Raw genomic sequence first — 27,727 nt, 5'->3', positions numbered from 1 at the left:
ATTAATATGCCTGGAATAGGCAGCACATTGGGCATAAATATAGAGAAACCATGCCTGTTTAAGTGGTCCCAGAGAGCATAGACGGCTGAAACCAACTTCAATTGCAGAATGATACTTGATTACTAGTTTTTAATTCAAAAGCCTGTCTTGCTATATAACAGGCATAACGTTTCAGTCAGGATTAAAGTAATTGAGTGCGTTTTATGTCTCTTCGCACTGCCTATAAATGAACTCATCTGGCCTCAAACCCGTTGAAGTCTGATTAGTGTTGACGGCAAAGATGACGTGATGATACTTGGAAGGAACCCACGGGAGTTCTTCCCAATCTTTTGGCCAATATCTACCCCTTAATCAATAACAATAAAATAGATCATCTGGTGATTGTCACATTACCGTTTGTGGGGAGCCTGCTGTGCACAAATTGATGGTCAAACGTCTTACATTACAGCACTGACTGCATTCCAAAAAGTCCTTCATTAGCTGTAAAGCACTTTGAGACATCCTGCAGTAATGGCAGTCACAATATAGATGCACATTCCTCTTTACTTTCAACCCACTGGCTGTGCTTGCTGGAGGCAACGGTGAGTGGCTTACTTGCGATGAATTGTGAACAAAAGACTGATGTGAATGCCACTGAAATCAGTACGGTGCGAGCCAACTACTAACTATAATAATAAGGAAAAAAAGATTTGATGAGGAAAAGGGTAACAGGATATCAAACCATCTTCTCAAGTTTCCTTGTGACAAATTCATGACGTTTTCCGCTGGATTTTTATAGCTGAGAAATTATTTCCCCTCTCTTTCCCCAGCTGTATTATTCCCCATAGGATTTATCTTGTCAAATGATTTGGCTGGACTACAAATGCCAGTAACTGACTTATTTTACACCGGCTTCAGTGGAATTAGATGGGACCTGTCGGACGAATTTGGGCTGAGTAGAGAGATACGAATTATATGGGGAGAAATTGATTTTTTGACATAAAACGGGAAACAGGTGTCAGGATTCTTTGTTGCCCAACGCCGATATCGTAATCGGGGCCGGCGCTGGTTTGACGCCAGTCAGCCATGCTCCACCCCCCTCGGAAGTGGCGTAATTGCGTCACGTGCGCACGCCTTTGCAACGGTGTTGGCGTGTCATTGGCAGGTTCTCCCACGATGTTCCGCCCCCAATGGGCCGAGTTCCCGACCAAGCGGACGAAGTGTGGTCTGAGCAGTCGGGAACCCGGTGTGGTGGCTGCCGACTGTATCCAGCGCCGCCACACTTGGCCGGGATCCGTGCCGCTGGCTGGGGGGGAGCTTCCACAAGGGCTGGGGGCAGTGTTGGGGGTTGGCCAGGGGGTGGCCAGGAGGTGGCGTGTGGGGTCGAGGATGGCGGGTCGGGTCCGTGCATGGCCAGTGCCATGTTGTACAGCGCTACCGCAGCAGGTCGTCACCGTGCACATGTGCAGCCAAGGACCCGGCCATTCTCTGGCCAATTTCGGCACGGGAGGTTCACCCAGCGCCACTGCTAGTCCTTCACCGTTTTCGTAAAACGCCCACGAATTCTCTGTTTTAACCGGCACTCAGCCGCTGAAATGGAGAATCCAGCCCAGAGTTTCTTTCATGAATTTTAGCAGGTAGTTGTGTTTAAGGCTAGCAGATAAAGAACAGCCCAAATAAAATAAGGTAAGTGAAAAGGAGTGCTGTGGAAGACATGAAGAGACTATTAAAAAAAAATCTGGGTGACACGGTGGCGCAGTGGTTAACACTGCTGCCTCACAGCATCGAGGACCCAGGTCCAATCCCGGCCCCGGGTCACTGTCCGTGTGGAATTTGCACAACCCAACGATGTGCAGGTAGATAGATTGGCCATGCTAAATTGCCCCTTAATTGGGGAAAAAAATGAATTGGGTACTTTAAATGAAAATAAATCATTGCCCAATGAAGGACATAGAACATAGAACATAGAAAATACAGCACAGAACAGGCCCTTCGACCCATGATGTTGTGCCGAACTTTTGTCCGAGATTAAGAACAAATTAATCTACACCCCATCATTCTACCGTAATCCATGTACCTATCCAATAGCCGCTTGAAGGTCCCTAATGTTTCCGACTCAACTACCTCCACAGGCAGTGCATTCCATGCTCCCACTACTCTCTGACATCCCCCCTATATCTTCCACCATTCACCTTAAATTTATGTCCCATTGTAATGGTTTGTTCTACCCGTGGAAAAATGGAGGAGATTGGGGTGTAGTGATGATTCAATCATTCACCTCTGAAGGACATTGATAACGGCACACGGCATCATCTATTAAAGAGTTGTAACTTGACTGAAGATGGTGATTTAAAAAAAGGAACAGAATGGGGGAAGAGGACAAACCCAAGGAACCCCCAGTAAATGGCAAAAGAGTGAGAAAATGAGACGTGACCTGTAGCACAAACTGAAGCATTTCAAAATACTTTTTGCAACCTTGTGACTGTGAATATTGGATTAATGATCCTCTCAGACCAGGATGATTACCTAACTGTAATTATGTCACATTAGTAAGTACCCCCAAAATAATTAGATATATATTAACCACTGAGTTATTCTCTACTGATGTGTGCTGTTTCCATTAGGTGGTTCTCTGTGTGTAGCTGCTGTTTGATATTAATGATCAAATTTTAATATGCTGGAGTTTTAAAAGGGAAGTGAGATGGAGCAAATGTTGAATTTTAATTATGTCATAATGAATAACTATATGAAACATTTAATGACAATTAAGCATCAATATGTATTTGAGTAGGAACTGCATCTATATATCAATATCTATACATTAATAAATGTAAATTATTGCATTTAAATTAATCATCATTTATTTATTAAATTATGAAAGCATACACTATTAAATTGCTATAACTAAATTAGCGCAAATAAATGATTCTCCTATTCTATTGTTCAAATGGTCCCAAGTACAGTTGTAATGTGCAAGTGTATACCTCCCCTATCCATTTCAAGCCACTGCTTAAATATCCATCCAGAGTATCCAAGTAACGTAACTGAAATTAGTTAATGGTCAGTAATACACCTATAATTTTTTTTCCAATTAAAGGGCAATTTAACGTGGCCAATCCACCTACCCTGCACATCTTTGAGTTGTTGGGGTGAGACCCACGCAAACACGGTGAGAATGTGCAACCTCCACACGGACAGTGACTCAGGGCCGGGAGCGAACCCAGATCCTCGGTGGCATGAGGCAGCAGGGCTAACCGCTGTGCCACCCAATGCACTTATAATTATAGCCAAATATGAAAGCTGAACTACAGACAGGTACAAGGTTAAAAAACATTTGTATTATCTGTGTATATTTGCCTCGAAATGTGATGGTATTACAGTGAAAATGTCAGAGAAACATCTGAACACCCTTACTGATCATTTACATAACGCCTATCAGTTGCAGTAGTATCCCAACAGAATATCAGTTGCATTATGCACTTCTATGTATCTATAGCACTTGGGGAGAGTGGGATCAAAGGCTATGGGGAGAAAACAGGATTAGGCTTTTGAGTTGGATGATCAGCCATGATCGTGATGAATGGCAGAGTAGGCTCGAAGGGCCAAAAGGCCTCCTCCTGCTCCTATCTTATATGTATCTATGTATTAACTTTGTTGTGCTTTCTATTTTTAAAATCCTAACTATGAAAAGTTCACCGTATGTTACACACAGTTGGGGAGAATGATGTGGAACACATTAGCAAAGAAAAATTCAGGGCTAACCATCTTTGCCGGTCAATACTTACTCCATTGTAAGAGTTCATAATGTCTATATGCTTCAGGGTGTATGAATGCCATTCAAAATCCTTATCTGCAGCACCATTACTGCCAAAGTTCTGATAGGAATGGATGCCACTGTACCATTATATTTGGGCTAGAAAAGAGATCTCCACATACAGAAAAGAGCGCCCGAGGGCATCAGTTGTTATCTTTGCAATGTTCTTCCACTTATTCCGATGGAAAGCCAAAGTTCCTTTTATCTCCACATAGATCTTCAAATTCTTCTCCTTGTTGAATTCATTGCAACCAAAAATTGATTACAGATAGGGAAATTTGTGAAGTTTGCACGAACAAAGCATTCCTTTGCTTTCAGCAGTTCTACTAAAATTCCTCGCTTGTGTAATCCTATAGAACACAAAATAATGGATATTCATTTACTTTCATAAAAAGCATGAGTGCCTCATCTAAAACTTCACAACATAGTATATACAGTGCAGAAGGAGGCCATTCAGCCCATCGAATCTGCACCGACCCACATTAAGCCCTCACTTCCACCCTATCCCCATAACCCAGTAACCCCTCCTAACCTTTTTTGGACACTAAGGGCAATTTAGCATGGCTAATGCACCTAACCTGCACGCCTTTGGACTGTGGGAGGAAACCGGAGCACCCGGAGGAAACCCACGCAGACACGGGGAGAACGTGCAGACTCTGCACAGACAGTGACCCAGCAGGGAATCGAACCCGGGGCCCTGGCGCTGTGAAGCCACAGTGCTATCCATTTGTGATACCGTGCAACCTTGGACGGTGAAGCTCAACTTAAAAGTGGGTCTAGATTAGTGACTAGAACTGGTAAGCTTCACTGGTGAATGGAGCAGGCATCGCTGCTACTAAACTGCAACTATCACACCATCAGCAACAACGTGCAGCTGTGTGAAGCTTTGAGACAAAGGCATCACAGAAACACAAAGGGAAACAGATGCCGAGCTACAGTAGCAGAAATTAGGAGGTGCGACAGAAAAATGTTGTGTTCAAGAGATATGCTTTAAAGGAGGTTGGAGGTGTGCAGGGGGAGGTGTTGCACTCTGGACCGTGGGCATTAGGCCGCTGAAGGAAGGACTGCCAAAGCGAAGGTGAAATGAGAGATTGATGCACAAGAATCCGAATAAAGTTCAGGAGGGGCTTCAAAGGTTGGGGAAGATCACGTAGATAGGGAGGGGGCGAAGGGACTTAAACACAGAAAGAAAGCTTTACAATTTGAAACTGGCTCACGAGAAGCGATATAGCTCAGTAGGGGCAAGTATTTGGATAAACAGCAGTTTCTGTGAATAGAAAATGGGCAGCGGATGTTTGCAGGAGTTGAGGTTTACAGAAGCAGAGAATGGAAGCCAAGAGATCAGTGATTTAATTGTCTAGTGAGGAATTCAGCAACATGTGGACTAAAGTTAGAGGTGTGAGTGAGTGACACGACAGAGATGGAATTGACTGTCTTTCTGATGGACAAGATGCGAAGATTCAAATTCAGATCTGGTCAAATAGAACTTCTGAGAGTGTACAGGGCAGGGGATGGTTGTTGAGCGTACAGTGATTTTATTGGGAGCCTACGTAGCTTGTCTAAAATGGAGGAAATTGCAGCTGATTCGAGACTATTGAATGAACAGCCTGATACCATCGAAGCATCTGAGAATTTCTGTTACATTTCTGTCTTCATGGGATGTGTCAGGTTGAAGCCCCTCTTTTAACACCTAAAGGGCAGCTCCTCAGGTTTTGCTTGTACTTCAGCCCCGCACTCCCAATCTTTGGCCAGCCCAGTGTGGAGAGGGGTGGGAAGGTCAGGAGGCTTCCTCGATAGCCGCCCAAGGTGGCCATTAACAGGGCCAGGCAGTGGCCAGTTGAGAGTCATTTGACCCCACTCTCTGCTCCTCTTCTGTAGTTACGTCCATGCTCAGGTGCCCCGGAGAGGGAACACGCAATGCCCACAGGTGCACTTGAGGCATACTGTGGCCAGTCGGCACCACAGGGACTGGAGTGCATTATCTCACCCCTCCCTCCTCCCAAAATGTTGGGTGTAATTTTAAGAATTCTCCTGCTGGTGGGAATCTTTCAATTCCGCCGAGGTCAATTAACTTGTGAAAGGCTCATCGCATATTACAGTCCTGTCCCCGCTGTGTGGGGGCCTTAAAATTCCACCCCAAGTTTTTGATTAATTTGCTGAGTTTCCTTAAAAGTTTTGGTTGTATTACAGTGTGACTTTAAGGGCTGGTTCGTTAATTTATTCCTTTATTTGTTTAACTGTTATACACAATAGCGATAGAAGCATTGGCGGCAGCTAGAGAGATTTGCTGAGTTTCCTTAAAAGTTTTGGTTGTATTACAGTGTCTCTTTAAGGGCTGGTTCGTTAATTAATTACTTTATTTGTTTAACTGCTGTACTTAATAGCGATAGAAGCATTGGCGGCAGCTCGAGAGATATTGGGCAGTTTGGGCTGATACGTAGCTGTTTTGTGCACTAAAAGCAAAGGAGCAGCAATGATTATGTAGAGGATGTGCTGGATAAATAAGTGAATGCAGCATAATTATCTATGATCCGCAGCTCATTATCTAAATGGAGGGAAACCTCAAAATGCTTTGGCGTAGAGGGATCAGGGTGTCTTCGTGCATGAATCGCAGAACTTTAGTAGTGTGCCTGTGAAGCAGGTATAAAGAAGGAAAATGGAATTTTGGCATTCGTTATGAATGGACTAGAGCAGAAAAGTAAGGAAGTGTTGTTGCAACTGTGTAGGGCATTGGTGAGACCCCATCTGGAGCACTCTGCCCAGTTTTGCTCTCCTTATTTCAGGAGGGATGTAAAGACATGAGAGATGGTCAGAGAAAGTTCACTAGATTTATTCTAGGGTTGAAGGACATGTCTTATGAAGAGAGATTGAGCAGTTTAGGACTCTACTCGATGGGGTTTAGGAGAATGAGAGGAGATCCAATTGAGATATATAAGTTGCTAAAGGAGATTGATAGGTTAGACAAAGAGTGGATGTTTCCTATTGTTGGACACCCTAAAACAAGAGGCTATGGTTTTAGGCTAAGGGGTGGCAAATTTAAACCAGAAATGAGGAATTACTTCACTCAAAGGGTGGTTAATCTGTGGAATTAGCTACCCCTGAGGGCAGTGGATGCCAGAACACTGATCTAAGGAGGAGATAGATTGTTTGGTAATTAGTAGCGGGATGAAAGGTTACGGGGAGTGGACAGGAAGGTGTAGATGAGATCAATTGTGATCGTATTGAATGGAGGAGCAGGCTCGAGAAGCTGAATTGCCTACTCCTATTCCTAGTCCTTATGTTCTGAGCCTTGGAGGTCAGGGCACATAGCTGGAGGCCAGGCTGCATCTCATATATTGAGTATAACACAACAGAATGAGTTATCTGGGTGTATTTAAGGGTCAATGTCCAAGAAGACTGTATCTCAGCAGGGAGGCTGTATCTCTGCCAACACGGAAAATCAAATGTACCAGAACTCTTCCAAAGGGGGAAACAGCTTGAAAATTAGCTTGACTATCCACTGACAGTAACATGCAATTTCCATATTCTGTGGAGCACAGCTGGCTAAACTCAAAATCCCTGAGAGAAGACTCTTGAAATGCATAATTAACGCCCTTGGTGTAGACCGCAGAAGTAAGGTGACGGTGTTTCAATATGCTACAGAGAGGGTTTCCCGAATGTTCTCAATGCTGCGTTGGTTTCACATTGGAAGCTGGTGAAAATCAGCAAAAACCTCTGAATAATCAAGGTGGAATGCTGGTGTGGCAGGTGCCAGCAACAGAAAAGATACCAATAATTGGTGAGTCAATTCATTGCTTTTTTTCAACTGAGCCCTGTACATATCCACTAAAGTATAGTCCATAGTCCCGGAATACCATAGGCTGCTTTCCCCTTTTAGGGGGAGTGCTGGCTGGTGATGACTTAACCTGAATCACCACACCTTAGGCAAGGGGCAAGATTGAGAAGGTGGGGCTTTCATAAATAACTTCAGCCAACATGGGAATTCAACCGGCGCCGTTCACAAACTCGCTGCCCAAACAACTGAGCTAAACCAGCCCCTTTACTTTACATAGCCACTTCAACACCACTGAAAAACTATTAATCAGTTGACTTTATAGTTGCTTCATTATTTGCACTGTGGCTTCAGTGCGCACTGCAATTACTTGCCAATATCTTTTTCAACAGCACCATTCAAACCCATGAGCTCGAAGGATAAAAGCAGCACTTCTAACTTTCCCTCCAACTCTCCCACTATCCTGACTTGGGCACACATTCCATTACCTCATTGCCAGTAGGCCAGAACCCCTTGAATTCTCTATCTAACTGGACTGTGGGAGTATATTCATGCAGACTGCAGCAGTTCAAGAAGAATATTCAACACCAATTTCTCTTGCGAAATTAGAGATCGGCAATAACCAATGATGGTGTATTTACTGAAAACCCTTTTAACCCTGTTTTCCCAATGTACTTTGAATCCATTCCCTTGGAGTGAGCAGTGCCAACTTGCACCAGGGGAAGTGCCAGGGCCTGGCCAAGGCATGCCCCTCTCCCTGTGGGGGCTTTACTTCCCTTGGCGCATTAAGTCTGCACCGACCCTCTAAAAGAGCACCCCACCAAGGTCCACTCCCCCGTCCCATCCCCATGGCACCACCTAACCGACACACCTTTGGACACGAAGGGGCAATTTAGTATGGCCGGTCTACCTAACCTGCATTTCTTTGGACTGCGGGAGGAAAACGGAGCATCCGAGGGAAATCCGCGCAGACACTAGGAGAACGTGCAAACTCCACACAGACAGTCACCCAAGGCCGGAATTGAACCAAGGTCCCTGGCTTCGTGAAGTATCAGTGCTAACCACTGTGCCACCGTGCTACCCTTGTACATCTTTCTTGTGGAGACCATGAATTGGATTCAATTTGAACTGTTCTTGGGAGCAAGCAATGAGATGGATTAAGGGCTTGCCCTGACCACTCTGTGCATTGGCTTTGTAACTTAAAGAATGGAGTCAAAAAAATGTTTTAACACTTAAAAAAACCATTTATTTTTGCATCAACAATTTTTTTTCCAAGTGACAAAGGTTTGGGAGAGATTCACTGTTCAACATCACAAAGAAAACATAAGTGGTTCTGTAATTATTTTATACCCTCTAATATGCTTAAATCTTGGAGACTACACGATGTAAAATTAAATGGTCCAAAAAGCGAGAAAATCATCAGCTCCAATACTGAGCTTACACGATGCTTTATTTAAAAGAAAGTCTCGAGGGCACCTGGTTATGAGAGAAATCGTGTTATTTCATGCTGCCACTTTTAAGTACTGTGTAGATATTTGAACATTCTGTCTTCAAGAAGATATTGTTGCAGTGAAGAAGGAACAGAGAAGTGCAGCAAGGTGACTCAGAACAAATTGAACATGTTTTCTGGACAAAAAGACAGCGCAAGACCATAGCCAGGTTTGTTAAATGCTGAGGGGAATGTAAAATGTCAGTACAAGCAAGTTATTTAACTTGGACTGTGAGGTCAGAACTAGGGAACAGAAGGGAAATATTAAGTGTGGCGTTTACACTTTCTCCCCATGTCTGCTCCGCTTTCCTCCCACAGCCCAAAGACCATAGATCATAGAATTTACAGTGCAGAAGGAGGCCATTCGGCCCATTGAGTCTGTACCGGCTCTTGGAAAGAGCACCTCACTTAAGCCCATGCCTCCACTCTATCCCCAGAACCCAGCAACCCCACCTAACCTTTTGGATACTAAGGGCAATTTATCATGGCCAATCCACCTAACCTGCACATCTTTGGACTATGAGAGGAAACCGGAGCACCCAGAGGAAACCCACGCAGACACAAGGGCAACGTGCAGACTCCACACAGACAGTCACCCAAGCTGGGAATCAAACCTTGGACCCTGGATCTGTGAAACAACTGTGCTAACCACTGTGCTACCAGTTTAGATGTGCAGATTAGTTGGATTGACCATGCTAAATTTCCCTTTAGTGTCCAGGGATGTGCAGGTTAGGTGAAGAGGTTACAGGGTTGGGGGAGTAAGGGTGACTGGGGGAATGAGCCTCGGTAGGGTGCCCTTTAGGAGGCTCAGTGCAGACTCGATGGACTGAATGGCCTCTTCTACAATGTTGGGATTCTATGACGGTCATTGAAACTAAAATTTTAATTTGAATTAGTTATCCCCCATCTACCCCTCATTGTTCAAGTATGTCCTCGTAAATGGTTTAATCATTTTCTGTAGGTCCCCTTTAGGGTCTGATATGGGATTGACATGGATGTCTACCGAACAGGTAATTGATATTGCCATTGTTGGTGTTTGGGGGAGGGGGAACCTCCGCGGCTGCACCACCTCTGGGTATGTTGAATGTTGTGATTTTGAGTACAGATGGTCCTTGGAACATACTGAACCCTCGGTGCTTGCCCCCACATGGGCTGGTGGGCTGCTGTGCTTTCCCAAGTGGTCTGCAAGTTTCTAAGGCTCGTTTTAGGACGTCCTTCTATCAGTTGCACTGTCCAGTGTGATCTTGTTTGCCCTGAGAAGCTTCCCCATGGAAGAACTGCTTGGGGATTCTGTAATCATTCATGCTGGAGGTATGGCCTGCCTATCTAAGTTGAACTTTCTGGAGGGTTGTCTCCATGCTGCTGAACCCAGCATGATGGAAGATCTTACTGTTTATGATTTGGTCCCGATTTCTTTCCCCAGAAATTCATGAGTAGATTCTAAATACTACAAATAAAGCAGTTCATGTTGTGATAGCTAACAGCATGAAACGGAGGTAGATGAATATTTGACTGGGAATGGGTATGAGTGTCAGATAAATACGCATAGCTGAATTCTTTATGGGGACATAATAGTTCCTAAGCTACTCAGACTATGTAAGTGCCACTTGAGGGAACTACAGTTGCCTAAGATATTCAAGGGAACATCTACAGGTAGGTGGGTATTCTGAGAACTTCTAGAACTTGCTGATGGTTGTGGCTCAGCTGGGCCACCGTACTGTGGTTAGTAGCTGATCTTTGAACTGAGAAAGGGACCCTACTACTTATTGTGATGATACAGGTGGACGTTTTGTGTGGCCAATGCAAACTGATTCCTTGCTCGATAGTCAGTTGAAATTGCACAATTGCAGCCAAATGCAGATTTTGTTTGATGTAGTAACAGGGTATTGCAATACTTCGGTTTCAAATAAGCTTTCTGACATACATAGATCGGAAGGGGGGGGCAATGTTTGCGAACGATACACGGACAGGCAATGCTTGAATTTGATTAAACTGCTGTTCAAAAAAGGAACAACAGGAACGGGAAGGCAGTAGCGTAATGGTATTGTCATTGGGCTCGTAATCCAAAGACCCAGGGCAATGTTCTAGGGACCTGGATTTGAATCCTACCATGGCACAATTTGATATTCAATACAAAAAAAAAATCTGAAATTATCAGTCTATTTGCTGACAAAAATCCATCTCGTAAACTAATGCCCTTCAGGGAAGGATATCTGCCATCCTTACCCAGTCTGGCCTACATATGACTCCAGATTCACAGCAATGTGGTTGGTTGACTCTTAACTGCCCTCTGAAATGGCAGCTCAAGGAGCAATGAAGGATGGGCAACAAATGCTGGCTCAGCTACTACCACCCACATCCCATGAAATTGTTTTTTTAAAATGAACTAGAACTGGATAGATTCTCCAAAAGGGAATCAGTTTGGGATCATATCCCTAAGCCTCCAGACATAGAAGATATGTCTGAAGTAAATGTCCGACCGCATAACGTTTAGCAATCTTATCTTGTTAAAAGAAAAACAGGAAGGATTTTGGATTCTGATCCTGGAGCATGCCTTTTTGGATAGGGGAATAAAAGTTTTAACACCATATGATAGAATTGTATGATAGAACTGTGTTATGGAACTTTATAATAGAACTGAATGCAATTATTGTGCTGAAAGGATGCTGAACAGAATATTCTCGTATTGTTTAAAGATAAATGTTTCTTTTTGCAGAAGGGGTTGAAATATAAACTTTAAGAAACTTTGTGGGCAGCATGGTAGCACAAGTGATTAGCACTGTGGCTTCACAGCGCCAGGGTCCCAGGTTCGATTCCCAGCTGGGTCACTGTCTATGCGGAGTCTGCACGTTCTCCCCGTGTCTGCGTGGGTTTCCTCCTGGTGCTCGGGTTTCCTCCACAGTCCAAAGACATACAGGTTAGGTGGATTGGCCATGATAAATTGCCCTTAGTGGCCAAAAAAGGTTAGGAAGGGCTATTGGGTTACGGGGATTGGGTGGAAGTGAGGGCTTAAGTGGGGCGATGCAGACTCGATGGGCCAAATGGCCTCCTTCTGCACTGTATGTTCTCTGTTCTAATGGCCCATTGTTGTTACATCTCAGACTTTTCTCAAACGCCGGTTCCTCCCGAAAATGGTCTAAAAATGGTTTACCGAATTAATAATAATAATAATCGCTTATTGTCACAAGTAGGCTTCAATGGAGTTAATCCATGAGTTATTCAATGTGAAAAACCCCTACTCGCCACATTCCGGCGCCTGTTCGGGGAGGCCGGTACGGGAATTGAACCCGCGCTGCTGGCATTGTTCTGCATTGCAAGCCAGCTATTTAGCCCACTGTGCTAAACCAGCCCTGTCCTGTATTTGTCCTGTATTTCTCAACATGTGTGCCCATATCTTTCTCTCTCAGACATAACTTACAGTTTTCCAGGTTGAATGATCATGTGAAGCCGCTGCTGGAATTTACAGAGGATTTCCAAAGATCTCCTGTAAGTTAAGCACTTTCCTCTTTATCAGAGAGAAGCACAAGGGAAGCAATGTCATCACTCCCAAGCCACACTCCATCCTCACCTGGACCAACACCACCATTCCATGATCTGGCCAATATCCAAAAGACATTCAGTAGTTCAAGAAGAAAGCCTAAACTCTCAGGGTAAGGACATGAAAGGACAAACAAAACTGCATTTTCAGAGGTAGACAGAATGCCCAATCAGGATGTCATGGGAACATGGTAATTTCCTAGGTCAATCATCATGACTTGGACATCTGTCACGATATCATTATGGAAACACCATAAGCACAAACACTGCAGTAGTTGAAGGAGAATGCCCACCTTCTCAATGCAGCAGGGGATGATGTGTTAGTAGGTTCATTATTAATAGCTCAGTCTGGTCTGCTGGTACATTCAGGATTAAAGGCGAAGCTCCTGCGCTATTGCATTATTGAAGGCCAGGTTTTGTGTTATGATACGTTTTTGTGTTGAACAATTGTAAAGTGAATGATTCATTTCTGTTGGGATTGTGTAAAGATTCACTTTCACAGACTTAGTTACTGAACACAAAGATATTTATTGTTAAGAATTGTACAGCAGCCTCGCGGTTGTAGCTAGCTTCCAAAATGCTAGGAGCCTCTCTCACCATGGGGTGATTCCACACTCTTGGTCCCGATTGGTCACCCAGGCCATGTGACCCTTACTCTGCTGTGTTGCCCTTAAAGCGACAATCACCACATATGTACAATTCCTTACGATCCTTCTTGGGAGTGAGGCTAATTTTTTCAAGTCAACTGAAAGGTAACAGAGGTGAGCATTTATTCACCAATGAGGTAATTGCAACCATTGGAGAGGAAAACTGCAGGGGATGGGCACAATGGAAATGTGGAGCTTGTTCAAGGAACAGCTACTGCGAGTCCTTGGTAAGTATGTACCTGTCAGGCAGGGAGGAAGTGGTTGAGCGAGGGAACCGTGGTTTACTAAAGCAGTCGAAACACTTGTCAAGAGGAAGAAGGAGGCTTATGTAAAGATGAGACATGAAGGTTCAGTTAGGGCGCTCAAGAATTACAAGTTAGCTAGGAAGGACCTAAAGAGAGAGCTAAGAAGAGCCAGGAGGGGACATGAGAGGTCTTTGGCAGGTAGGATCAAGGATAACCCTAAATCTTTCTATAGGTATGTCAGGAATAAAAGAATGACTAGGGTAAGAGTAGGGCCAGTCAAGGACGGTAGTGGGAAGTTGTGCATGGAGTCCGAGGAGATAGGAGAGATGCTAAATGAATATTTTTCGTCAGTATTCACACAGGAAAAAGACCATGGGCATCATTCTCCGACCCCCCGCCGGGTCGGAGAATCGCCGGGGGCTGGCGTGAATCCCGCCCCCGCTGGTTGCCGAAGTCTCCGGCACCGGAGATTCGGCGGGGGCGGGAATCGCGCCGCGCCGGTTGGCGGGCCCCCACGCTCGAATCTCCGGCCCGGATGGGCCGAAGTCCCGCCGATAAATTGCCTGTCCCGCTGGCGTGGATTAAACAACCTTTTGAACTGCGGGACAGGGTGGCGTGGGCAGGCTCCGGGGTCCTGGGGGGGGCGCGGGGCGATCTGGCCCCTGGGGGTGCCCCCACAGTGGCCTGGCCCGCGAACCGGGCCCACCGATCCGCGGGCGGGCCTGTGCCATGGGGGCACTCTTTCCCTTCCGCCTCCGCCACGGTCTCCACCATGGCGGAGGCAGAAGAGACTCCCTCCACTGCGCATGCGTGGGAAACTGTCAGCGGCCGCTGACGCTCCCGCGCATGCGCCGCCCCGAGATGTTATTTTCGCGCCAGCTGGCGGGGAAACAAAGGCCGTTTCCGCCAGCTGGCGGGGCGGAAATTCCTCCAGCGTCGGCCTAGTCCCTCAATGTTGGGGCTCGGCCCCCAAAGATGCGGAGCATTCCGGCGCGATGCCCGCCTGATTGGCGCCGTTTAGGGCGCCAGTCGGCGGACATCGCGCCGTTTCGGGAGAATTGCGCCCAATGTTGTCGAGGAGAATACTGAGGTTCAGGCTACTAGACTAGAAGGGCTTGAGGTTCATAAGGAGGAGGTGTTAGCAATTCTGGAAAGTGTGAAAATAGATAAGCCCCCTGGGCTGGATGGGATTTATCCTAGGATTCTCTGGGAAGCTAGGGAGGAGATTGCTGAGCCTTTGGCTTTGATCTTTAAGTCATCTTTGTCTACAGGAATAGTGCCAGAAGACTGGAGGATAGCAAATGTTGTCCCCTTGTTCAAGAAGGGGAGTAGAGACATCCCCGGTAACTGTAGACCAGTGAGCCTTACTTCTGTTGTGGGCAAAGTCTTGGAAAGGTTTATAAGAGATAGGATGTATAATCATCTGGAAAGGAATAATTTGATTAGAGATAGTCAACATGGTTTTGTGAAGGGTAGGTCGTGCCTCACAAACCTTATTGAGTTCTTTCAGAAGGTGACCAAACAGGTGGATGAGGATAAAGCAGTTGATGTGGTGTATATGGATTTCAGTAAAGCGTTTGACAAGATTCCCCATGGTAGGCTACTGCAGAAAATACAGAGGTATGGGATTCAGGGTGATTTAGCAGTTTGGATCAGAAATTGGCTGGCTGGAAGAAGACAAAGGGCGGTGGTTGATGGGAAATGTTCAGACTGGAGTCCAGTTACTAGTGGTGTACTACAAGGATCTGTTTTGGGGCCACTGCTGTTTGTCATTTTTATAAATGACCTGGAGGAGGGCGTAGAAGGATGGATGAGTAAATTTGCAGATGACACTAAACTCGGTGGAGTTGTGGAAAGTGCGGAAGGATGTTACAAGTTACAGAGGGACATAGATAAGCTGCAGCGCTGGGCTGAGAGGTGGCAAATGGAGTTTAATGCAGAAAAGTGTGAGGTGATTCATTTTGAAGGAATAACAGGAAGACAGAGTACTGGGCTAATGGTAAGATTCTTGGTAGTGTGGATGAGCAGGGAGATCTCGGTGTCCGTGTACATAGATCCCTGAAAGTTGCCACCCAGATTGAGAGGGTTGTTAAGAAGGTGTACGGTGTGTTAGCTTTTATTGATAGAGGGATTGAGTTTCGGAGCCATGAGGTCATGTTGCAGCTGTACAAAACTCTGGTGCGGCCGCATTTGGAGTATTGCATGTAATTCTGGTCGCCGCATTATAGGAAGGATGTGGAAGCATTGGAAAGGGTGCAGAGGAGATTTACCAGAATATTGCCTGGTATGGAGGGAAGATCTTATGAGGAAAGGCTGAGGGACTTGAGGCTGTTTTCGTTAGAGAGAAGAAGGTTAAGAGGTGACTTAATTGAGGCATACAAGATGATCAGAGGATTAGATAGGGTGGACAGTGAGAACCTTTTTCCTCGGATGGTGATGTCTAGCACGAGGGGACATAGCTTTAAATTGAGGGGAGATAGATATAAGACAGATGTCAGAGGTAGGTTCTTTACTCAGAGAGTAGTACGGGTGTGGAATGCCCTGCCTGCAACAATAGTGGACTCGCCAACACTAAGGGCATTCAAATGGCCATTGGATAGACACATGGACGATAAGGGAATAGTGTAGATGGGCTTCAGAATGGTTTCACAGGTCAGCGCAACATCGAGGGCCGAAGGGCCTGTACTGCGCTTAATGTTCTATGTTCCAGTTGTTCTTAATAAGTTGCACATAGACGATTCTGAAGGTGAAAATGTTCATCTGGAAAGTCCAATTCTTTTCAGGTAATCAGATTTTGAAAATTGAGTTACATTTTCACTATACAGATGGGGAGAAAATTTGTAAATGAAATCCAAATATTTTGGCCAAGTAGATACTTCTAAGTAGCCTATAAGGTGTATGAGAGAAGGGGTGGAAGTGAAGAAACTATGGAACATGTATCTTAGCCACAATTCCTTAGCAAAGAGGTTGTGATCACTTTTCATAATTGTATTAGTGGATGTGGTTGAACAGTAGGAAATGTAACATTTAGTCCTTAGCTGGATTAAAGATAAAAGTTCTTATTAAGAGGTGTGCTCATCGTGACGAACCTAACTTCACGATTGTCTGCAGAATTATGTTTTGTCCAACACCCTTTAAACACTGTATAGAGGAAGGAAATGGCGAGGAACTGGGAGAATCTTTCTGTTAGGTTTTTCTTCAAGGGATGGTTGGAGGGAAATATTGGGCGCAATTTAATCAACAACAAAAAATCAGAGGCCGTTCTGGGAGGGGTTAGCGGGGCTGTTCCCAGCGCTGCAAGTGTCGGGAACGACTCCGCTATATAACAACACTTTGTTGCTAATTCGGCCCCCGGTGGGAAATGCCCACAAGGCCGCACTTAGTGTAATTTCCTGAAGAGCTCTGCTCACCAATGCAGGAAGAGATGAAGGCGCCACCAAACTCTTTACTCCCCCGCCAAGACCCCTGGATCCTTCCCACCATCTGAACGCACCTATAATGGGGTCCTCAGGCCCCCCGCACCCCACCTCACATGGGTAGGACACTCCCCCTGAACTAATCCCCAGCGCAGACAAAATGCCAGCCTGGCACCGTGGCAGTGCCCCTGTCTGCTGAGCAGTGCCACCTGGGTGCCAAGGTGCCAGCTTGGCAGTGGCAAGATGCCCAGCTGGCACCAGCAGTGCTAGGGTGCCACCCTGCCCAGAGGCCGACTACCCAGGGGTCTTTGATGGACTGTGGGACCCTTCCCAAGTGCCGTTGCGCCTGGTCTCCGTTTGTGGGTACCAGTGGTAAACGGATCTCCTCAGCGAGGCCAGTAGATGATGGGTGGCCCTTCGATGAAGCGTGGACATGGTTAAGTGGGCTTATAAGATCACTTATCTATGCAAGTCTGGTTCCCACCCATTGATGTAACCAGATCGCGCGAGGCATAACGTCCAACGGTAATCCCAGAAGAGGCCTCTCCAGGAATGTATCAGCCGAGTCCCTTCCTGATTCCTGTGGGACGTGGCCTGTAAATCGTGCCCATTTTGTCACAACAAAATGAAGATATTTATCCAATTGATTTTATTTCTTAACAATGAGTTGACATGCATTTTATAAAAATTATAATTTGTCCAGTTTTACTGCAGTTTCAGAATTTGAAAATATAGAATGAATGCTATTGTGTTTATTTAAGCTATTCATCTGTGATAAGATTAGTCCTGAACGCATTGCATTTTCAAGCTCAATGGATGTAATTTGTTATTCTAGAAAAAGGAGTGAAGATGTAATTTCTCACTTGCATTTGAATGGAGTTTAACATAATCACAGTTGCTTGCAGTTACTTTCACAGGAATAGCTGGTAGAATTATCTTAAGAATCTGTTGTTCTGGGTTTTTCCTCCAGCTTCAGTTAACATGGAACCAATGGAAGTTCTGCAGCTAAGCCAAGGTTGGATCAGAGCTATAAACCCATGAAAAACCTCTTGTTGACAATAGTTGGTTTTATATTATAGTTCTCCATTATATCTCTGCTGCAATGGCCCAGCAACCTAATCAAACCCTTCATTTGTGTGAGACTTTCATGAACCTACAGACCTGGGAGGTGCGCGAGAGTTGCAGTGGCAGTGATCTTCAATACTCAATACTGGTCTAATTGTACTCTTACAGGGCAGCATGGTGGCAGCACTGCTGCCTCACGGCTCCGAGGACCCGGGTTCGATCCCGGTCCTGGGTCACTGTCTGTGTGGAGTTCTCCCCGTGTCTGCAAGGGTCTCACCCCCACAAACCAAAGATGGGCAGGGTAGGTGCATTAGCCAAGCTAAATTGTCCCTTAACTGGAAGAAAAATAAATTGGGTACTTTAAATTTATAAAATAAAATAATTGTGCTCTTGCAATAATTATTTAAATTGACACTCGTACTCAAAGCACATTTCTGACAGAAATGTGAAAAAAAGACTTGCATTTAGCTAGCCCTATTCTCAATCTCAAGATGGCAATGAAATATTCTTGAAGCGTGGTCACTATTGTGGTGTAGGGAATACAATAACCAATTTGTGCACAGCAAGTTCCCACAAACAGCAATATGGTAATCACAGATTACAATCTGTTTTTCTTGTTGTTGATTAAAGTATTGCCATTGCCACCAAGGAGAAATATTGGGTTATCTTCATAACAGTGCAATGGAATCTTTTGTATTAATCTTTTACATTTTTCATAGGAAGGAAAGCACAGCTCGATTTAATATCTTATCTGAAGGACAGCAATTTTGACAGTGTTGATGATCATGAAAGATGCATTATGTAATCATATTCTCAATGTCACTGTGTAGGGAATGGTGTTATAACCACCATTGGGGCGTCATGACTAAACCTGACCATATCCCCATGCGGCAGCTCTGGCATGCGTCACTAGGTAATGGTCAGGCATAGATCTCTAACCAATTTTCTGCTCCAGAGCTGGTTGCACTGAATCTAATTGTAATGTCTCTTTGGCCACTGTGGCTGAGTTCAAAATATTCAGCTTTTAAAACCAGGACCTTCCTGGTCTGTATGACTAAGATCACAACTTCATGAGCCCGTTGGGTTGGGTAAGGACTATTTATTTTTATATTTGTTTTTGTGAATGCATCTACCCGGTAACCCAGTCTAATGAAACCTAATTTATTTATTTTTTTAATATTTCTATTCAAATAAGGAAAATACATAACAACATCTCAACAATCAATCAGTAACAAAATAAACAAAATACAATCCTCCTAATTTGAGAGTTTTTCTCTTATTTCTAGCACATAAAGATGAATTATTGAGCCTGTGCATAATTTCACTCCATAGTCCCCACTCCAACTCTTTCTCCCACTTCTGTTTCATCAATCGATGTTTTCTTTGTGCCCATCAGCCATCTATAAATGTTAGTAATTTTTCCACATCCCAAATCATCTGGTAAGAACAACTTATCAAGGAGATTGTTATCTGGTATCTCGAGGGAAAGAAAACAACTCCTTTTTCACCAAATTTCGTAATTGTAGACATTTAAACTTTCCCTCCTCCTGCGTTTTATGATTTTCCCTCAATTCTTCAAACTTCACAAATCTATCTTCTCAGAATAAGTCTTACTTGTCTCAATCCCTCCTTATGCCACTGTTTAAATGTTAGATCCAATCTTGTCATGGTGAATCGGCGGTTTCCATAAATAGCGGCTAGCACCGACACGTTTCCCAAACCAAAATGGCATCTCAATTGGCTCCAGATTTTTAATGGCAATGGCACCGGACTTTCTGTAAATTTCCCTGGGATAAATTGGAGGGGTGGCAGCCAAAACCTTCAAGCTGGCTCTCTTACACAATGCTTCCTCCACCTGTACCCATTCCGCTTCTTTCTCTTTCCACCATTGCCAAATCTTTTCTATATTAGCAGCCCAATAATAATACAAAAGCTTGGGCAGTGCCAATCTTTGTAAAAATTCCTTTGTAAAAAATATCCGTCGAGTTCGTGGAATTTTATTAGCGCAAATATAATCCAAAATTACTTTATCCATTTTATAGAAAAATGTCTTCGGGAAAAATATCAGAAGGGATTGAGAAACAAATAAAAAGTTTGGAAGGATGTTTGAAAATGAAATGAATGAAATGAAAATCGCTTATTGTCACAAGTAGGCTTCAAATGAAAAGCCCCTAGTCGCCACTGTGAAAAGCCCCTAGTCACCACATTCTGGCGCCTGTTCGGGGAGGCTGGTACGGGAATTGAACACGTGCTGCCGGCCTAATAAAATGTTTTTATCATTTGTACCCACCCAGCTAATGAAAGTGGAAGGTAGTCCACCTTTTTCAATATTCTTTTACCACCTCCACCAGGACTGCCAGATTACATTTATACATTGTGGGCCAGTCATGAGCCACCTGAATACCTAAGTATTTAAATTATTTTGTTTTTACTTTGCATTTGTTGCAACATGGGGATCATAGATCATAGATCATAGATAACCCAAATGTGCAGAGGGAAAGCCACTAAATTAAACATTTCAGAGATTGATATTTCACAGCAGAGAATACACTTCACTGCCATTACTTTATCAGGTCAGGGTCCCACTCTCTCAAAAGTATGACTCCATGACAGGAAATGAACCATGTGGAATTATATCTGAATGACTGAAAGGCTGAAACATCTGCCTTTGTACATCATTTTACAATGTTAATGATATGGAGTTAAAGAATTAACATAATTAAACCTTTTATGTAAATTTGAACAAAACTTATCATACTAATTGCAGGTGTCTTGTGCCATCTGGATAACACTGGGGAGCCATTTATGGGAACGGAGTCTTTAAACACATTGCTTTAGCCTGGTTGTTTCAATGAGGCTTTCTTTCATCAACAGTACATTGATCAATTATAGCTCGAGAAGAAATGACAACATGTGTGTCAAATATCCAAATATTTTCTCCTCGACTCATCAAAGCATTTTAGAATTAATTTTCCACGGGCAAGTGGAAACATTATTATTTGGGAGCTCTGTTCAAAAGAAATGGAAAAGCTCAGCTGGAGCTGTGCTCGCTGGGTGGTCTGATATGCTATCTCCTTGCCAATGATTCTGTTAAATATTGCTGTGGTTAGTGCACCTTACTACAGGGCTGGATCCACCAACGCGAGTCAGGACACTTTTTAACATGGTAAGGGATCCTCCCTATTGATCAAACCGAAATGCCAGACAGGGGACAGTGTAGTGAAAGGCTGGAGTGGAACCAACGCCTGAGTTTGCATTTTTCTGTTCATGGTGACAAACCTTGATACTTTGCAGCGTTGCATCATCAGGCACAGACACAGGTGCCAAAAGTCAAACTCCTGAAAACGATGCGTCAAAATCCTGGACGCCCCTTCCTAACAGCACCGAGGGTGTACCTACACCACGTGAACTGCAGCGGTTCAAGAAAACAGCTCACCACCACCCTCTCAAGGACAATTAGGGATGGGCAATGCCTACATCCCAAGAATGAGTTTTGTTTCAAGTTAGGAACGTGTTTTTAAAATCTGGGAGAACGTCGGAGAATCGCAGGGGGGGGGGGGGGCGGCGTGAATCCCGCCCCGCCGCTCCAATGCCAGCTGCCCAATTCTCCGGCGCCGTCTTTTTGGTAGGGGCGTACAACACGTCGCGCCGGTCGGGGGCCATTGGCAGTGACCCCCCCCCGGCAATTCTCCGTGCCACGATGGGCTGAGCGGCCGCTCGTTTACGGCCGCTCCCACCGCCGTGAAATACACAAGGTCCATACCGGCAGGACCTGGCTCTGAGGGCGGCCTGCGGAGTCCTCGGGGGGGGGGGGCGCGCGGGGAGATCCGGCCCCGGGAGGGGGGGGGGCCCCACGGTGGCCTGGCCCGCGATCGGGGCCCACCGATCTGCGGGCGGGCCTGTGCCGTGCGGGCACTCTTTCCCTCTGCACCGGCCTCTGTAAAGCTCCGCAATGGCCGGCGCAGAGAAGAAACCCCCTGAGCATGCGCAGGGATCACGCCAGCGGTTCTGCGCATGCGCCAGAACACACTGGCGCTCCCAGGCATGCGCCAACTCGGCCGGTTGGTGGAGGCCCTTCGGCAACGGTTGGCGCGGCGCCAACCACTCCAGCGCCAGCCTAGCCCCCGGAAGTGCAGAGGATTCCGCAACTTCCAGGCGGCCCGACGCCGGAGTGGTTCACGCCACTCTTTGCCACCGGTACGGCCCGCCCCGCCGGATACCGGATAATCCCGGCCTCAGTCTTTAGACGTTGTCTGTCTTTTTAAGCATTTTATACAAACTGGGCGGGATTCTCTGTCCCGCCGCACCCGTGTTCTGGTGCGGTGCGCCCCGCCGGCAGCGCCATCCCAGCAGCTGGCCAATGAGGTTTCCCACGCCATAGGGAAATCCGCGGGCATGAGTGCGTTGCCGGCAAAACGGAGGATCCCGTCGACGGAGAATCCCGCCCACTGTTTAAGACTCCCAGACCTCCCATCCATACAAATAATCTTGTGTGGTCATAGTTAAAGTCTGACACTTAAAATGGACAGTGGGGGGAGGGAGGAAGAGAGAAAGATACCGATAGGTGTGTGCCACTCATGTGAGTTAAACAGAGACCAGTGAACGTTTTGTGATGCAACATATGAACGATGACATTCAGAATATATTTTGGAACATCCTCCTGGATAAGGAAGCCTTCAACATTCTTAACTTAATTCTTAACTTATATTAAAATCTGGTTAATGTAAAACACAGTTCAGTTTCACTGAGGGGCTCTGTCAAAATGTGAACCGTATCTCAGGAAAACAAAGGAAAATCACTTATTTTGCTCTGTGTAATAATCAATTAAAAACAAAAGATGATCAGTGCATTTTACATCCTGTCTTGCCATCTGCGTAAATTCTGTAATTGGCTGCCTCCCCTGCTTGATGACAACATTATTGCTGGAGGCCTGGAGATTCCAGAATAAGGCTGACAACGCGAAAGGGAAGAGGCACTTTACAGAGTGCTCGATCTCTGCGGGCAACATTCTTCACCTCTTGTTCCTTCATCGCTGCCCGTAAAATCTGAGCTATTGAAGCCATGGAGAGTGTTGATTCACCAGACCAATAACCTGGGTGAGAAGAGTCCTGTGGGCGACACTGAGGCTTTTACAAACTTCCAAACTGTGATGAATGGTTACTGTACACTTAACACCATGTAGGAGATGCCCCTTTAAGACCGGGTTTGGAACCCTGGGGGACTCCGCCTCTGGCTCCGCCCACCAGGGAGCCGTATATAAGGTGACGCCCTGTAGGTGGCACTCAGTAAGCACACGTCTCGGTCACTGACTAGTTCTCTGTTTATTAAATTGTAGTAGCCTTCATTTAAAAATTCTACACTCTTGTGTCGTTATTGAGGGTACTACACAAACACTCCGAAACATGCCCATCAAAACAAGTGCAAGAGAAATAGGCAAATACATCTGTGGATGCTGAAATTCTGATCTCAACAACCTGAAACATTTCTCTCTCCACAGATGCTGAATGTTCCAGTATATAAAAGAAATGTAAATTGCTATAATATGCTTGCTCCCATCAGCGTCCAAAGTTTGGTTGACAATAAGGACCAGGCATGTCAGAGGCCATTAGGTGTGTTGTGTTAGGTACACTGGTCTAACACTGGCTGCAACTGGATGCAGCTTGGATCAGAAAGATACTCCAGACCTTGAAGTTAGTTCAATCAGGTTTATTGAACTAATAGCACAGTTAGCACAGTTCTCTGTGAGTTTGACTCTCTGCTACCTTAAGTGTGGTTACTCTGACTGAACCAGACTAGCTCTTAGCCACATGGTGGAGGTGTTAGATTGTAACAACACCTTTGACTGACTCTCTAGATGTTCATCAGTGGAAAGAGGTGGAGTGTGAGTGCCTCGTGTCTTTTATAGTCAGATCCCACCCCTGAGTGTCCTGCCTGCTTATTAGTCATGTCCTGTTCTCTGTGTCCATTAGCTGCTTGTCTGTATATCATTATTTGTTTGTCTGCATATCATGACAAGGTAGAGAAGCATTAGAAACTAAGCAAACTACAGGAAGAATCTGGGGCATTGAAATTAGTTTTGAATTGGCCTAAAAAAGAGCAGGACATGATGAGCCAAATAGCCTCTCTTTGTGTGCTCTGAAGCCTTCAATACCTCGAGACTTGACTACTCAAATGCATTTCTGGCTGGTCTCCCACTTTCTAGCTTCCATAAACTTGAGATCATCCAAAACCCTGATCCCTGTGTCTTAACTTGCAACAAGTTCTATTCTCCTACTACCCCTGTGCTCACTGACATATATTGGCTCCTGGGCAAGCAATGTCTTGACGTTAAAATTCTCATCCTTGTTTTCAAATCCCTCCATGGCCTCATCCTTACATTTCTCTGGAACCCTCTGTGATATCTGTGCTCCTTTAAATCTGGTCTCTTGTGCATTCCCAATCACATTTTCCTCGCCATTGGTGGGTGTGCCTTCAGTTGCCTGGGTTCCAAGCTCTGTAATTCCCTTCCTCCACCTCTCTACCTCTTTACCACACTTTTCCCCTTTAAGATATTCCTTAAAACCGACCTCTTTGACATTTCTGGTCACCTGACCTAATGTCTCATTGTGTGGTTTTGTTTCATGATTCTCTTGGCAAGAGCCTTGGGGCATTTAATTGGGTTAAAGGCACTTTCTACATTTAAGTTATTGTTGCCATTGTTCTAATGTTCTTTTTTTCTTCACCTTGTCAGTATTTTCTGCACCCACCCATCCTTTGGCAAAGATATATTCAGATCAATACTAGACAGCTCTCTGGCCAGTACCAATTCCCCAGGCTTTTCCCCAAGGTAGAGGGGTCAATTACTAGGGGGCATAGGTTTAAGGTGCGAGGGGCAAGGTTGAGAGGAGATGTACGAGGCAAGTTTTTTACACAGACGGTAGTGGGTGCCTGGAACTCACTGCCGGAGGAGGTGGTGGAAGCAGGGATGATAGTGACATTTAAGGGGCATCTTGACAAATACATGAATAGAATGGGAATAGAGGGATACGGACCCAGGAAGTGTAGAAGATTGTAGTTTAGTCGGGCAGCATGGTCGGCACGGGCTTGGAGGGCCGAAGGGCCTGTTCCTGTGCTGTATTTTTCTTTGTTCTTTGTAATAGTGCCAATGGTACTTTAAGTCCAGTAATGGAGACAAAAACTTACCTGGTGGGAGACACAAACTATAACTTTTGACTTTCTTAACTCCTGAACTCCAAACTGGTGCTTACAGAACATTAAGGTTCCTCCCATTTGTGAAGCGACTATTGACGTTGGGTAGATCAGCAGCAGTGTAAAGCATCTGATAAAATCCAGCCAATTCACCTTGTTTCATTACAGAATGAGAGAATAGAAAGCGTTTCTGTAAATAATTGATTTTTCTAAACTCAGTTTGCACAACTTTATTTAAATAAGAATTGTTGATTATCTTGTAACTGCCTTGGCTCCCAACATTAGCATAAGGTTGCAGACATTGCATTATGCATGATACAATGTGTAGTGTGGTAGATTTAATTGAAAGAGTTATTGTTGGATTTGTGACCTTAAGCCTTGGTTCATTTACAGCTCAAAGTTGAAGTAGCGCTATATTTTTCCCATTAATGTATTAACTCTTAGCTTTTACCCACATGTATTTTCCCCAGTTCTTTTAACCTCCAGGTGCATGTAAGAGCAACCAATCTCTGGCTGGAATTCACTGTTACAGATTTGAAGTGCTCCCGCCAGCAGAGAATTGGGACCGGCCTCCGCCCCTTGGCAGTGCCAACCCGGCCCTTTGTATTCCAAGGGGTGACAAGGTGGTAAGTACACTCCCAACAATAGTCACCAGGGTGCCTAGGGGGGTCCTTCATCAGAGGTGGGGGTCGGGGATGGGGGGTTGGTGCTAGTGCAGGGCTGGAGGGGCTCAGGTTGGAGGTCCTCCCTGAGATGGGACTCCTTTGGCTGCTCTCTCTATACGCACCCATTAAAACCATTAAACAGTCACTCAGTCGGGTTGGGAACTGAAGCCTGACTGAACTGAACGCCGGAAAACCCACTATGGCCGGTGGGCAAACATGGAGACTTGAGACTGGTTCACCGCCCGGCGTGAATCCTGATTTTGCCCCCCGCAGGATTCCCCACCCGATTGCGATTCCCGATTTTATCGGTGGGGAACGGAGAATCCCAGCCTCTTTCTTCGGACTTCTGTCAAATTCATGAATATAATGCACGCAAATATGCTTCAAAATTGAAAATGATATTTTGTGTCTTTTTTTAATCACCTGTTCTATTTAGCCCACATTGGATGAAAGTCATTGCATAACTGAATATACCCTCCTGTATGTCTACTGTCATCATTGCATTGATATAGCCACCATCAGCAATGGAGATTTTATCACCGAAGCTTACATATAGGAAATTTGTAAAGCTGTTCATTATAAATTGAATTGTAAAATTGAGGAACACTAAATGTTGTATCCTCAATAATGACGCTAGAGAGTAAAACGGTACAGAAGGCTTTAATAAGCTAAGAACTAGCCTGGTGCCGTGACGGGTGCTTACTGGGTGCCGCCTACATGGCGGCCCCTTATATACAACTCCCAGGTGGGCGGAGCTGGAGGTGGAGTCCCCCAGGGTTCCAAGCCCAGTCTTAAAGGGGACATCACCTTACATAATGATAAGGGTACAGTAATACAGTAACCGTTCATCACACTAAATTGAATAGCCTCTGAATATAGGCACAGGATCGCAATATGCGATTAATCTTCATAATCTTTATTCGTGTTACAAGTAGACTTACATTAATACTGCAATGAAGTTACTGTGAACATTTCTAATGCAGGCAGAACATTAACTTCACACTGCCTGCTCATTTTCATGTATCCAGCCAGCACAACCCCCCTGTTTACTGACTGCGCAAGTCAGCCAGAGGGCCAATATTATGACTGGCTTAGCACCACTTAAAGCTAGCCTGCATCTTTTAAAATGAGGTGATTTTGGCTGCACCAATTGCTGGGAACAGTGGTTGAGGAGAATCTGACCTGCGGAGGGTCAGGTGAGGAATAGCACAACAGGGGAAACCAAAGTTTTTCGACATTGGAGGTTTTGATGGAGGAAGTAGAAAGGAGGAGAGATGTCCTGTATCTGCAGGGGAAATGGAGGCCCTCCAGACAAAAGGCAGGGGGAATAGATAGCCAATGGAATTCAATGAAGGGGTAAATCCCCAAGAACCTGAGAGCAGTGCTGAAGGAGGTTCAATGGCCTCACACGAGTTGCCGAGGTCTTCAAATGCCATTGCCAACCAACTGCACCTCTTGCTTTAGCCATTACTGAATTTACCACATTCCCAACAGAAGGAGGCTTTCAGGGTGTCATAGCAGTCCAGGGATATGTTGTCCAACTAATCATTAGGGTTGCTGAGGTGTTGCCCTAGGGCGTGGTGCTTGTTCCATGGGGCACAAACCTACTATCCTGTCTCTCAAGAGGCCAGCATCCATTAATGTCAATCTACCTGGCAGCCAGCCAGCCCAGTCTGCTGATACTCAAGGCAAAATGGTGCAGCCCACTGTCCAACATTGCTCGAGGGCACCCTGCAATGTTATCTGCAGCTTTGTCCATTGAAGGTCAGCGGCCTTCCAGAAGCCATGCTGCAATAATTAAGGGTACTGGGAAAATGACTCATAGAGAGAGAGGCACAAAGACTGATTGGATGTTTCTATACAATTTGCATGATTCCATTTATAAAGTCAAGTCAAAATGTTTATTTTGG

At 45.2% G+C, this 27,727-nt stretch overlaps 1 long non-coding RNA gene across 1 annotated transcript in view; it reads right to left on the bottom strand.

Annotated features, from left to right (window-relative positions):
* LOC140398213 (uncharacterized) overlaps positions 1–27,727 on the bottom strand; it is a 114,481-nt gene that overhangs the window by 14,508 nt on the left and 72,246 nt on the right. Inside the window, exons 4-5 of the long non-coding RNA XR_011937437.1 lie at positions 3,765–4,143; positions 394–665 (exon numbers count right to left, since the gene is read on the bottom strand). This is a non-coding gene — a long non-coding RNA (uncharacterized lncRNA). The remainder of the gene's footprint in view (positions 1–393; positions 666–3,764; positions 4,144–27,727) is intronic.

Source organism: Scyliorhinus torazame, chromosome 21 (assembly GCF_047496885.1).
Source record: "Scyliorhinus torazame isolate Kashiwa2021f chromosome 21, sScyTor2.1, whole genome shotgun sequence".
In the NCBI taxonomy this organism is placed as follows: Eukaryota; Metazoa; Chordata; class Chondrichthyes; order Carcharhiniformes; family Scyliorhinidae; genus Scyliorhinus; species Scyliorhinus torazame.
The sequence above is the reverse complement of the archived record's forward strand: the minus strand, read 5'-3'. Positions and strand labels throughout refer to the sequence as shown.